Source organism: Grammomys surdaster, unplaced genomic scaffold, assembly GCF_004785775.1.
Source record: "Grammomys surdaster isolate TR1022 unplaced genomic scaffold, NIH_TR_1.0 126113, whole genome shotgun sequence".
Lineage (NCBI taxonomy): Eukaryota > Metazoa > Chordata > Mammalia > Rodentia > Muridae > Grammomys > Grammomys surdaster.
Window position 1 is genome coordinate 2963765 of NW_021620921.1, and position 14637 is coordinate 2978401.

A 14637-nucleotide genomic window follows, 5' to 3' on the forward strand; every position below is an offset into this window, starting at 1 on the left:
AGCAAATGGTAATTGTGGTACATCAGCTAAATAACAGGCTGTATAGCCCAGCCATTTACAAAGGCACAGCCAGAAACACAGCCTGGGAAATTAGCAGCTTTTAAACCCTAGGACTTGAGTAAAACAACTACAAATGTTATTTTGAAAAGTCTAGACTCTGTAACTCCCATACTGTCAGAGACAACACAGATAAGACTTCAGGTTAAAACTTTCTGTCAAGAATAGATGAATAGTCTAAGCTGTAACCTCTGCTCCAGGATGTGTGGCAGACATTCATCTTCTACTGCATCTCTCTTCTCCCAACAAAAATGCATCTGAGTTTAATGGATTTGCTGACTAGCCTCGAAGTCAAACTGCCACCATTTTTTCAGGTGTTCTGCTGTGCCTGCTGACCAAGATCATCACAGACAAGTCTGTTGACTATTTATACTCTCTCATAGAAGGGAGGTGCTGAGGAGAGTCATGTTTTCTGGAAAGGAGTTATAGAATTAGCATCTAATTTATAGAATTTTCCTGCACAGAATCTTGGTTTGGATCTTTGTTTTATTTTTTATTTTAGTTTTTAGAAATTCAAAAGAAATTAAATTAAGTTTCTTTTGTGTTTTAACTAGAGCCTTTTATTTATTATAATTATTGATATATTAGAATCTAATTATGCCGTTTTCTGTTTGCTCTCTATGTTGTTTGTTCTTTCTTGTTTCCTTTCCTCTGACTTTCTGTGAGTTACTTGACTCACTTTTAGAATTTCATTTTTTTCAAAGTTATATTATATTGTTAATATATCTATTTTCATAACATAACAGTCCATTTTTCATAATCCCAGGAATTCTGTATATGTGCATATGTGGGTACATAAACACAGCCCTTACCTCAAATACAATAAGAAAGACTTTATTCTAAAGCTACACATAAATCATCACCATCCAGGAGCATAGATTCAGTTTATTTTAAATTCTATGTTCCAATGTGGTAATAGATAGGTTCGTGAAGGTTTTAGAGTAACAGAATGAAGAAAGCCATAAATGAAGACCCATTTCATATACATTAGTAGGAACACCAGGCAGACAGGTTTCTCAAAGAGGAAAACTCTCAGTGCTTTGGTTGGAGAAAGCTCGTGGTATGATTGTATATTATTTGGAATATTATATCATCACAGAAGTGGGGAAGGGATGACTCTGAAGAGGGCTAAAGATAATCTAAGATAAATTATTATTAGGTCCTGGACCTATAACATTCCTAACCTGTCCACCATCACTGCAGTTCTAATCAGTTAACACTGCAGAAGGTTCACTGTAAGGTACAGTTCCCCACCAAAAAGAGCTTTTGTTCACACTGATTCCCAACCAACTGCAACACTTCCAACCTTTATCCCATTGTGGATAACCACCTCATGGAAACTGTATCATGGAGTCCCTACTTCAATTAACCCTTGGCTTCATTTGTACTTTAACATTTGTCGAGCTCATCAATATCTGAGGGATGGGGTAGAGAACAATGGGTAGAATATCAGGTGACGGCCTCTTGACCCTCTATCTACAAGGGAGTATCAGGAGTTCCATTAACATTATATTAGACATGGATACCATTGTATTTTTGCCCTAAACCTCCAAGAGGGGCTTCCTTAAAAGAGATAGATTGAAGTTAAAGGAAAGTTGTCACTACGAAGAGGATGGCTGGTAGAGAACCGGAGAAGAGCATGTAGGGAAATCCCCCAAGCAGAGAAAAACATTTGACATTTAGATCCTTTGAGTGGGTTGTAAGAAGTTCCACAACAGCTCATTTAGCTCAGCCTAGCATAGCCTATGTAAAAATGAGCATGGGAGAGCCATGCATTGGATAGGACCATAATTTAGGAGCCGTTAGACCATATATCATGACTGTTTTTTCTTTAAAGTTTATTCAATACATCATAATCTCCAACTTCTTTGAGGCAACTGACCACATCCATGACCGAAGCTGCCTCTAAACTGGAATTTGGTTGGGCTGAGACAGCCCCAGCCTCAGCTTTCTTGTCAGCTCCAGAGGGCACAGCACTCCTGTTGGTGTCTCTGTCTACCTCCCATCTTGTGAATCTTGCAGGCCGTTCACCCTCTGGAACTTTGGGTTGAGGCTTGCCAGCTTTGGATAGCTGCTGCGCAGGATGGCGGGCACGATCTCCGGAGGTAGGTGTAGGTAATCTCGGAGATGCCCTCATTTGTAAGGTACTAGTAGAAATGTCTCCAAGCAAACTGCCCCTTCACATAGCCTCGAGACTTGAGAGACTCCATGGGCTTCATTACATGAAGGTTTGGCACATTCTTGTCTGCCAGCTTGGGGTGTTTGGGCATGTGGACATCTTTTTTTAGCAATCATCACGCCTTCCTTAAAAAGGACTTCATAGATGGCAATCTGATTCTTCTTAGGCATCAACAGTGCGGCAGCTGCAGGGTCTTTTTAACTCTGCCTCAGAGAAACTGATGCCTGAAGCTATAGTCTGGATTTCTTTAGGCTGTGAGAGCTGACCACAGGAGCGATACATGTTCTAAAGAGGAAAAGAACGGAAAACGATGTAATTATATTTCCAAAAATCTTTAAATGGAACAGAGTATCCAGATCTGTTATCTAACACAAACTAGCACAATGATGACAGTAGAATATTTATGCTTGAAAAGACACCTTACACTGAAACCTCCTGTGGTGGTTTGAATATGCTTGGCCCAGGAAGTGGCACTATTAGGAGATGTGGCCTTGCCACTGTTCGGATGGGCTTTTTGACCCTCATCTTAGCTTTCTGGAAGCCAGTCTTCTCCTGTTTGCCTTTGGGTCAAGATGTAGAACTTTTGGCTCCTCCAGCCCCACATCTGCCTGGATGCTGTCATGCTTCCCACCTTGTTGATAATGGACTGAACCACCTCTGATCCTGTAAGCCAGCCACAATCAAATGTTGTCCTTTATAAGAGTTGCCTTGTTCATGGAGTATCTTCACAGCTATGAAAATCCTAACTAAGAAACCTCCTATAAGGCTGATTGACTGATTAGAACTTCAGCAACCGCAGTAAGACTGGAAGGTCTAATTTTGGTTATCTTCGATTGGTCTGAGTCAAATTTCAGTTTATCTTGGGCTAGCCATTGTCTGTCTCTGTGTCTGTCCTAACATCTTTGTGACTAAGATGAAAGGTATATGGGAAAGTAGATCTTCTCCACATCTCTAGAAATAGCTCTCTCCTTGTGTTCCTCAAAAAAGCTTAACCATTAGGAATAGAGTCTAAGAACACTGTTTATATAAATATCTAAAATCCACAAGTAACTTTTCAAAGTCACTTGTATATCAAAATTGCATTAAGACTATCATTTGAATGTTAGAACATAGAAACAGTTGTCTATATTCTGAAACAGAAGCATCATCACCCCATGCATGATGGTCAGTGTGGATTCTCATCCCCTGGTCTGAGACAAATTCTACCCAGATATTGGATATTTTTGTTCTTGTATGAGATTCATTGTGCATTCTGCAAGGGTTTCTTGGCTCATAGGAACTGAAGAGTATAATAAAACTACTTGTATCTACTTATTCACAACTCAATGTGCTACTGTGCTTGCAGTATCTGTACTTTAGAAGAGGGGTACCGTAGGAAGGGCAAAGCTCAGTCTGAGAGTGAGCTTCAAACAATAGGTTTTGAGCATCAGTGTATTATAGCTTTTGAAAAGGGAGAAATATTTACCACAATTGTAAAAATTGCATGAAATTGGTAATTATATTAACTCCCTTGTAAGACTCACGCCATGTGTTCATCTACATGTCTTTTTTCTAAAGACAGGGCTGTTTAAATCTATATATTTGTATGAATTCATGAAGCCTTCCTAGGTGGAAAGTCTGCAAGTGTGACTTTGAACACATTATACTCTACTGTTAAACATATTTCAGCCTATAACTTAAGAGAAAGAGAAGGATTACAGATTCCACAGACCATTAGGCTACTGGCCATTCTGGCTCAAAGAATCACCTCTGTCTATCAAAGCTAAGGACCACAATTAAGAAGGTGGTTCTCAATTCAGTGTTACCTCATTCAAATCCTTGCTCTGTATTTTATCAGTGTTGTCATCTTTCTAGACTGTAGCTTTTCCATGTGTAAAATAGATATAATAATATTAGCTATGTCATGTGAGATAATTCATGTAGATCACTTAGCATGGTGTTAGGATGTCATATAAACTCAGCACTGGGCATTAAGATCTAACATTTTTTAATTCTTGTGTCACACCTTTCCTCCAACAAGCACAGTTGTGCTGCTCAGGGGATAAGATATAAACCTTGTAGGAAAATATTTTTCAGGAATGAGAAGCCAGGCCATTTAGCAAAAAGTCTAAGTCTTCCTGAGTATACATCTCCCCTCTTCACTTTCCTGAAGGTGGAATGAGAATCTGATCATTCTTTATACTATTTTTTTAAAAATATAGTTTTAATAAATATCTCATGAAAAAGGAATGAATCCTGACCTATATACATACCACACTAACCTTCAATAAGAATTTGCTAATATGTAAATTTCCTCAAACCTGTATGTTCTTTAGGCTTTTGGAAAACATTTGGACTACCACAGGCAGTGCATCTTGTTTCTACCTTCTAATGATAGCATCATTATTTCAAACCATTATGAAATGAGAGGTGTGGTATGAAGCCTAAGTTAAAAGCTATGGGGGGTGGGGGAAGAATAGTCTAGTCAGTGGAAAGGGTGCCAGCCTGGCAAGACTTTCCCTTGAGCTGATAATTTTTGTAATCAAGAGCAAGCTTCCAAAATGGTAGTCATGTTTAGAAATAATTCAGGTTTATTGCTTTAGTCACACCCAGCACTTACAGGAAAAGATGTGCCTGCATCTTAAGGTTTCTGTTGCCCAATACTTGATATCAGATAAAATTAGTCATGGTCTCAGCAAACTGGATTAATACATCTTCCAAAGGTAGCAACATGCTGTTCCATTCAAATGTGGAATTGTGTTGAAAGCCAAAGAAGTAACTGAACACTTGCAGGCAGTACCCCACATAGCTACAAGAAGGAACCTCAGCACTTGAGTTAAGAGTTGAGGTGTAGTTGTAGTGAGGCCCATATAGAGGAAAGCTTTAGTTCCTGATGGTGAGCTCAGGCTTCTCATTGATTAGCTGCCCAGCACCTCCATAGATATGCACTGTGTGACTGATCTCAAGCATCTGAACTCTGTACCACATAGACAAATCAGAAGACAGCAAATGTTGGCAGGGTAGAATCCAATGAAATGAGTTACACAGAAAAGATTCAGTGCTCCTTTTCTGGTCAGAACGAAGAAGCACTATTTGAGAACTGATTTTCAGGGCTCACAAGCAGTGCAAGTTGGGATGCAGATATGTGATGGCAGAGAACAGGGGCTCAGAAGGAAGGAGTTCATGTTTGTCATCAACTGAGCCTGGATCACATCCTTGCAGAATGGTCACAACTCCAGGAATGTGATTGTATTACCTTACTTAGGAGAAAAGCAAAGTAAAGAAGATCGTTGGAAGAGGGAGCAGGCCTTCTTTGAGAAGCTATGATAGGACCAACACAATTCTCATTCCAACTCTAACATCCCTCTGAAGTGCACTGAGGCCATATTAGCTCTGTCTTAGGGTTACTATTACTGTGATGATATACCATGACCGAAAAGTTGAAGAGGAAATCTTAGAGAGGCTTTTTTTTTTTAAAATTGAGGTTCCCTTCTCACAGATTACTTTAGCATGTGTCAAGCTGACATAAAACTATTCAGCACAACTTGACCCACAAACACATCACTGTTAAGCCATAACCTTCCCTTTCTCATTCATCCTTAATATATCACATTAAAAACACAAATACTTTTAAAAGTCTTTACAAATTCAAACACATTAAGAATTGTCTGCTTAAAAATACCCAGTCCCTTTTAAAAATCCAAATTCCTTCTCTCTCTCTCTTTTTAAGTATAAAGTCTCTCAACTGTAGACTCCTGTAAAATCAAAAATAAATCTACTACTTTCTTACTTCAAGAGGGACGAACCACGGCACAGTTACAGTCAGACCAAAGCAAACCCAAAACTCCAACAGTGTAAATAACACAATGTCCAGTATCTGGGATCTATTCATGGTCTTCTGGTTTCCTCCAAAGGGCTTGGGTCACTTCTCCAGCTCTGCTCTCTGCAGTGCTGGCAAGCTCTCCTTCACCAATGAAGATGTTCTTGGTAGTCATCCATAGTAATGGCATCTCCAAAGTGCTGGAGTCTTCTGCTGCAAGTGGGCTATACTTTCACTAAGTACTTCTCCTAGGATCCCTTCATCGTGCTAAAAACTGCTCCACATGACTCCTTAAGTCTTGCTACTGAGACTGAAACTTCACCAGTGGCTTCTGTCTTTTCACAGAGCCAAACTTCAGTTGCTCTTTATGACCGCACCATGCCTTCAAAACCAGTACCACCAGGATGACTTTTACACTACCAAGTTTTGTTGCCAGTGTGAGGTACAACCTTAGCCACTTCTGGAACATAGCTTCTGTATGCTGAGTCTCAGGAAACACTTTCCCAAAGACTTTACCTCAGTGATGCTAATCTCTTCTTAATCACTGCTAATTTCTCAGATCCAGTAGTAGACTTGCATCCATTTTTCCAGTAAGACAATAGTCTTGCTTCAGTGATTCTGGTCTCCTGTTAATCACAGCTTATTCAACAGCTTCAGCTGACTAGACAACACAGATTTGTCACCCAAAAAGTCCAGTAGAGTTTTTGTTTCCCTCTGAAACGTCTCAATCCAACTTCTGTCATCTGTACTGCTCTCAACATTCCTATCTCCTAAGTGCCTACAGAACAGCCCACTGGCTCACCACTCAATGGCTTCTCTAGTCTAATGTTTCAGAGTTCTTCCATAGTCCTTCCCTTCCCAAAACAACACAGTCAGGTCTATCACAGCAATATGCCACTCCTGCTACTGGCATGCTTTAGTTAGCTATTTTGTTACTATTGTGATGAAACATCATGACCAAAAGCAAGTTGGGGAGGAAGAATTTATTTGGCTTACACTTCCACAGTACTGTCTATCATTGAAGAAGTCAGGGCAGGAACTTAAACAGGACAGGGTGGTAGAGGCAAGAACTGATGCAGAAGCCATGGAGGAGTGCTACTTACTGGCTTGCTCCTAATGGTTTCCTCAGCCTGCTTTCTTATAGAACTCGGGACCACCAGCCCAGGGATGTTACCACTCACAAAGGGCTGGGCTCTTCATCATCAAACACTAATTAAGAAAATGTCTTACAGGTTGGATTTTACGGAGATAAGTTTCTTAATTGGGGTTCCTTCCTCACAGATGACTTTAGTGCCTGCCAAATTGACATAAAACTATCCAGCACAGAATCTCTTCTACATTAACAGACACCAAGGCCACAGACCTAATTCATCTTTATGTTATTATTTTATTTTATAGGCAAGACATTAATTTTTCCTTATAGAATGAGTTTCAGATTCTTTATCGTTCCCAGCTCCCCTCTCTGATTGAGCATACTCTGTATTCATAAGATGGCACCCAGCCCTGTATACGTCCTTGGTATGGTTGCACCAATTGATAACACTCTCCCCATTTGTCTACTTCCTTTCTGAACTTCCAAAGTACTCAGAAAACTCAACGCAACCCCATCTAAGTTGAATACATTTTCTTCCTTCTTTTATTGTGATTTCCCTTCACCTCAAACTGCTTCCCATCTTTTCTGTTGTCAAAGATGAGTCAGAAAGGAATGTGTGCATGCCTTTTCCTGTCATCTGTACACATTCAAAGGCTTCCACAAGTAGTTAGCTGCTATTTGCAGCCTCTTCCAGATCTCTATCCTGTTGGGCTTCTCTGCTACTTCCTAAAAAGAAATTCCATCATTCTCCAGGTATTCCATTACAATAGCACTATCCATGAGAGGGTAAGAGATGAAGAATTTTTCTATATGCTTTGATGAGATACCCAACTTTTATCCTATCCACTATAGATCTAATGTCCTGACCCAGAGAATGGGTTAAAAGAAGGTATTTTTTATTCTTAAAAAATCTATGAGTAATTTTCTCACTTTTTCATGCACTGACCCATGTGAAACCTTCCATTCCTAATGTGGGCAGAGGTACACACTCTGTAAAGCAGACTAGAGACCTGGGCTGGCTTTTCTCTCGGCATTCTATGTCCATAAGCATAATCTAACACTGTTAGACTATGAGGAAGCAAGAACAGTGTAGATATTTACTAAGCTTGTGATCATGCGAAAACTCCCCAAAATTAACATTGGAAGCACAGGTTTTATTCAGTATAACTATAGATTTTGCAATAATGCTTTCATTTGAAAGTAAAACTTTTTGCTTTTGTTTGTTTGCTGTTGTTGTTTGTTTTCTGAAACAGGGTTTCTTTATGTAGTTGTGGCTATCTTGGAACCCATGTATATCAAAGAGCTCTACCTCTCTCTGCTTCCTTTGTGCTGGAATTAAAGTATGACATCACCACAAGTAATCCTAAATTTAATTTAAACAATAATAACAGCTACAGCAGCAGCAGCAACTCCATAAAACTCAAAAAATTATATGAGGTATATCAACTCTACCCATAAGTCTAACCCTAGCTCTGATCTAACCTAACCTACCTATAATCATAATACTGTGTCACAGATTCTTATCTTAACTTTAAACCCAGATCTAATACTAACCTCAAGACTATTACTAACCCTAATGACAACCTAGGCCTAACCTTAACCCTGAGGTTAACCTAAGAAACAATAGCAATACTGTTCCAAGCTGGATCCTTACCCCTGAACATTAGTCTAACCACAACCTTACCTTTAACTCAAATATTAATCTTAGAAGTATACGAAAACAGTCTCAAGTCCTAACTCCGTCTAACACTAACCCTAGCACTAACAATAGCCCTAAACAGACCGTACCCCAAACCTTACTCTCTATATCACCTAAACATTAAAACTAAGTGAAAAACTAATCATTAACAATTAATAACACTAACTGCTATAGTCCTAACACCCAAGCTCTAACCATAACCAAAATTCTAAATATATTTCTCACTTGACTCTATTTTTAAGTTTAGTTTTAATCATAATCTTAGGTTTAATCATAATCCTAACTATACCTCTAGCTTTATCCTAATCCCCAAACAATAACTACATAATACTTAACTCTGACATAAACACACACACACACACACACACACACACAAAGAGAGAGAGAGAGAGAGAGAGAGACAGACAGACAGACAGACATGCACACATGTACATGCACACACAAACACATACACATGCATGCATACACATGGGTACATATACATGTATACACATACATCCACACACATACATCCACACACATACAGTATAAGCACACACACACACACACACACACGCATGGTGGTTATATGGAAGCAGTTCTGTTTGGTTGCAGAATTTGATACATACTTGTTCACGCTGGGTTAATAAGCTTGGCCAGTTGTACATGTGTTTTCTCATTTCTTGTTTGCTTATCTCAAGTATCTGTTAGACAAAGTGCTGGATTCTGTTCTTCAGTATTATAATTATGCTGATTTCTCTTATTTCTTTTTGAATTTCTAGTACATTTTGTTTTGTTTTTTGTTTTTCGTTTTTTTGAGTCAAGGTTTTTCTGTGTAGCAGCCCAGTTGTCCTGAAGCTTACTCTGTAGGCCAGGTTGACTTTAAAATCACCAAGATCCACCTGTCTCTGACTAAGAGTGCTGGGATTAAAGGCATGTATCACCACCTGTGGCTTATAATAGACTTTTATTTACATAGTTTGCCCTTTCCCACTCATACTTTCACTGTTATCATTCAGATAACCTATCCCCTCAGCTATAGCAAATGTGCTTATTATCTGATCTTATTTTGCCCTAACCTTTAATTTTCTTACACCAAAACTGTCAATGTTTATTATTTGCCCTCAGTAGTAGGTGTACTTCTTTGTCTCCTCCATTCAGACTGTACTTCAGAAAACAGCATCTTGATCTCTGTCTTCAATATAGTTATATTCAGCTTTTGTTAATCATTTGGAAATTATAGTTTTAACCAGGTAGTTTAAATAGTTTCCATTTTTATATTAATTGAAGTGGATGCTTCACTTTTATACTTCTTGAGGTTATTTATTTATTTATTTATTTATTTATTTTTAAGTTCTGGAAAGGTTGATTAATCTGGCCAGATAAAAAATATGTGGGGAAACATTTTACAATGTGTGCTCAGGCAAGTGATTTATGCCTCATATGTCTCAAGAACTCTTCCAAGCATTGGATATTTTGGTGGAGACCAGTCGAATCATGGGAAAATCCTGTGCTCAGATGATGCTCTAAAACGTAAAAATAAATGACCGACACATATATGAAGACACTTGAGGTCATGTGAGAAGAGGAGCGTAAAAAAACATGATAATTTGGCAGAGATTTTATCCTACTACACTAGGAGGCCTTTATAATACTTAGCTGTAGATTTTAATAAAATCATCAAAATTGGTACATTAAAAGATAATATTGAAATATGTATTAAAACCTATGTCCTAGCATATTATATTTCTGTACAAGTTTTTAAAAATTACCATAGGGAATAAAATTATTTTAGAGTATGATCTAAAGTTATTTAGATACATTATTTAGAGTACATGTAAAACTCTATGAAAATGACATTAGTCAGTTATTTAAAATCACATTAAAGACAGAATTAAAATTCCCTTTAACATTTTATTCAGTGAAATATAATAAAGTCATAAACTGTAATTTGAGATATCCCTTAGAAGCTATAGGTCACTGGAATGTTTCGGCATTTATCTTGAAAAACCCATGCCCACTTTGGAAGCCTGTCTCTGTTTAGTATTCCTACCTAAATCTTAAGATAAATCCAAATGCTGTTTCATTAAAAAATTTAAATATTTAGTTGCCACAAAATATTTGTGTGAACTGTATGCTTTACAATACTTATGCATGATATATATTAAAATTCGGCTGTGATACACATACACACACACACGCGCGCGCGCGCGCGCACATGTGCACACACGTGTGTGTGTGTGTGTGTGTGTGTGAGAGAGAGAGAGAGAGAGAGAGTTTTTCCTTATGTTTTAAAGATCATTCAAATATCACTCTAGTAGAACATGTCATAACAAAATTCATTTGTTTAAAATCAATATAGCAATCCCAATTTTAGTGGGATTTGATGGCACAGTCTTGTTTTTCTAGTGCCTCAGGAGGCTGAGGCAACAGTGACATGAATTAAACCCTGTTTGGGAGACTTAAAAATTGGTGTCACAATAAAAAATCAGAAGAAAACAGCACAAAGGATGCAGCCATGGAGGACAGGTCAAGTCTTCGCCTAGCATTTCTGAGTCCCTTCTTTGCTCCCAGTACAATGCTAAACACATAAACAAACATACTAAAATAAAGGTTGAAAAATACTTTTTCCAGATTATGAAAAAGGAACACATATTATTTTCAGTTGTAAAAGAAATAATGTATTTCCAAAAAGTGATCCGGGCCTTGGCAAAGCACTAGAATTTCACTTGAAGGCTGACACAACTGCTTTTCAGCATGTGATTAAATAGCTCTGTGTCTCCTTCTGTGTTCAAAGCCCTCTGGTCATCATACCCACAGGCTCGTGACAGTAGATTGAGCTTGTCAGTATTCATACATTTCAAAAGGGGAGCAGTAATTCACTGAGACTCCTGTGTGTCTTCTGTACATCATGCCATTACTTCTCCCTGCTATCTTAAGCACAGTACCATCATGACAATCAGAGACGAAGAAATCTGAGAAACTGGTTAAAGAGATACCTGAGGTCACGTCGTTATTTTTAGACAGGGGACCAAAAGGTTTTTCCTCTCTTCCAGGGTTTATCTTTCCATCCTATGTAACTAATCAACTAGAAGCTTCTTCTGACCTTTGATGCTTGTCTTGTGACTTTTACCTGGAATCTAAATACCCTGGGCTGTGAAGTGACCTTCTTATCAGATGCAGTCTTCTGGGAAGGTGCTGTTATGGGACCATGGTGGCCTGTATTTCTGCAGCTGGTACAGATTTGAGGATCATCTGGAACCCTGGTCAAGGGTTTCTTACATCGAGAGAAGGATGTTCCTGATGGAATATCAGACAGGATCAGAGCCAAAGCTTTAGAAATTGTGTCCAAATGAGTTCTGTTTCTCTTCTATCCCAAGGTTCTTCTTTGCTGTCATCTTAAGAAAGTTCACAGCTCTAATCTTATGGCAAAACTTTCCTTGTAATAAGTTTTCAGTCCTCCAGCTGCTGTCTAGACAATAACCTTGAGCCAAGCCAAAGTAAAATCTTTCTCAACCCTTCATCCATGTCTGTCCATGGGATAATATATCTCTGTATCCCCTTTCCTTTCATAAACACAATACCTACCTTAGTAAGATTCATTTTGAGAACTAAATAAGATGGCTTATGTCAAGTGCATAACCTTGAGTTCCTTCCCTTTTGTGCTGTTAACCAGCACTCAGAATGCAGTAACATGTTGGATTTCCTGGAGACATTTTTTGTTTTATATTCACTTTGATCAAGTCCGCACATTGAAAGTAACCCAATGGGTACAAGGCAACATTGGATATTTAGTCTTCAGCACATTTATTCTCATATATAATAACACTGATGTATAATTTGAGAGGGTCAGCCAAACATCTCCTTGTGAGTAAACAGACTTTATTATTAACTTGTCATATTAAGAAGCAAGACTCAGAGAACTATACATATAAATTGTAGGGCTTAGATATTTTCAGTATAGGGAGAGAGGGAGATCCAGTCAATGTTCATAAATCTATTTTATAAATACTTGCTTAGCATGCTCTTTCATACTCAGTACAATAAGGAAGAGGGAAATGGGACACTCTCAATGTCTGAAGTTGATAGTCTGCTGGTGAGGAGGGGACACAGATAATTATGATGCTAAGTAGTCGGAGGTGCAGGAGACAAAAGACAATACAGGAGGGACTTGGGACTGCTGATGGAGCCAGGCATCAGCAAGCTTTCAGAAGGCCTCAGGGGAATGCAGGGTGGAGGCAGTCAAGACTATGTCTGCCAACTCCACAGTTTTTCCTCTGACTGGCTTTATGATTCATATATACGAATCTGAGTTTACATGCAAATTCACTGAGCTCTTCTGCAGCATGTCCTTACTACTAACATAACTATCAGTATCTTTGGGTGTGTTCATGGGGGTGCAAATGCATACCTATCATGATAGGGCTGTGTAGGGTGGTGAGAAGGGCACAGACTCTCAGGCCCCATTGACCATTTGCTGGAAGCCCAGGGCACAATACATTATTTCCATGAAAACTTCATTTTCTTCTGTCCTGCTTGAAGATAATATGTATTTTAACGTTTGTTTCAGGATTAAATTAGGTTATTTTTAATAGTTAGATAAATATAAGCCTTCGACTGTTGCTAATTCCTTCTGCATACTCAGTGCCTTAATGAGATGGGAAATTTCTCATGATCTTTATTCTTTCTACTAAGTTATAAACATAAATGGTTTCAATAACAAAAATGTTAGCTTTTAAGGTTCCAAAAAAAACCTAAACATTGATTTAGGAGAGAAAACTTGGGATTTTTCACATTGACAAAAACAGGAAACTCCCTTAAAAAAAAATACAGAAAGACTGAAAGTAACCATTCTTGTCCCCTAAGTAGTCTGGATGACAGATTATAATCAATCAGCTCATGTGTTTGCTAAAGCTTATTTATAGTTTTTTTTCTTTTCTTCTTTTTCACAGTGTGACCCACTTCAATGACAGCAGCCTACAGGCACGGAGGTAGGGCAATGGTTAGGAGCCACAATTTGCTCTAGCATGGAACACTATGAGAGGATGAGAGGGACAAGCCTGCCATAAATCCAAATCCATGCATGGCTTATTCATGCTTTTATAACACTTATCTGTCCAAGGTCTGATAATATAGAAGATATTTAATATTCCTTTAGGTTTTTTTTTCCTTTTTGTTAAAATATGTACTGAATGAACATTAAATTTGGCTTCTGATTTTTGTGTTCATAATTACTTGTTGCATTATTGTTTATTCCCATTTAGGGATTACTGTGCAGTTATGAATGAGTTAGCTTTGCCACTCCTAGATTTAAAAGATCTATCTAAAGTTGTATAGGGTGGTTAACTTGGGCTTGGTCCAACCGTTTACAGCATTCTTTTGCTGAACTCTTTTCTTGGAAAACACTAACTTCCTAAAGGAAGGATCTGATAGCCACTCTTGAGTTAATTCAGGAACTGGAAAAAGTCTTGACTACTAGTGTTAACATGTAACAATAAAAACAAATAAACAAACAAACAAACAAACAAAAATCAAAATACAAATGTGGCATTGAGTTAAATTAAATTTTTTTGCTGTTTTGTTGGGTTGGTTTGGGTTTTTTTAAGACAGGGTTTCTCTGAGTAGCCCTGAGTGTCCAGGAACTCACTTTGTAGACCAGGCTGGGCTCCAGCTCACAGAGATCCACCTACCTCTGTCTCGGAGTGCTCAGATTAAAGGCATGCCCCACTGCCGCCTGGGTTAAGTTAAATTATTTTCGTCACCTTATTTGTAAATGGAATGAGACACGGTTTTGCATAGCATAATGTTAAGACATTACAGGTGTACATACT

At 38.3% G+C, this 14637-nt stretch overlaps 1 non-coding gene and 1 pseudogene across 1 annotated transcript; both read right to left on the minus strand.

Annotated features, from left to right (window-relative positions):
- Positions 1-1907: 1907 nt before the first annotated feature.
- The window catches only part of LOC114611483, a 158588-nt pseudogene continuing 145858 nt past the window's right edge, over positions 1908-14637 (minus strand).
- Positions 13754-13889, minus strand: LOC114611510. The gene has a single exon (XR_003709843.1). It is a non-coding gene; the product is annotated as a small nucleolar RNA SNORA42/SNORA80 family (small nucleolar RNA).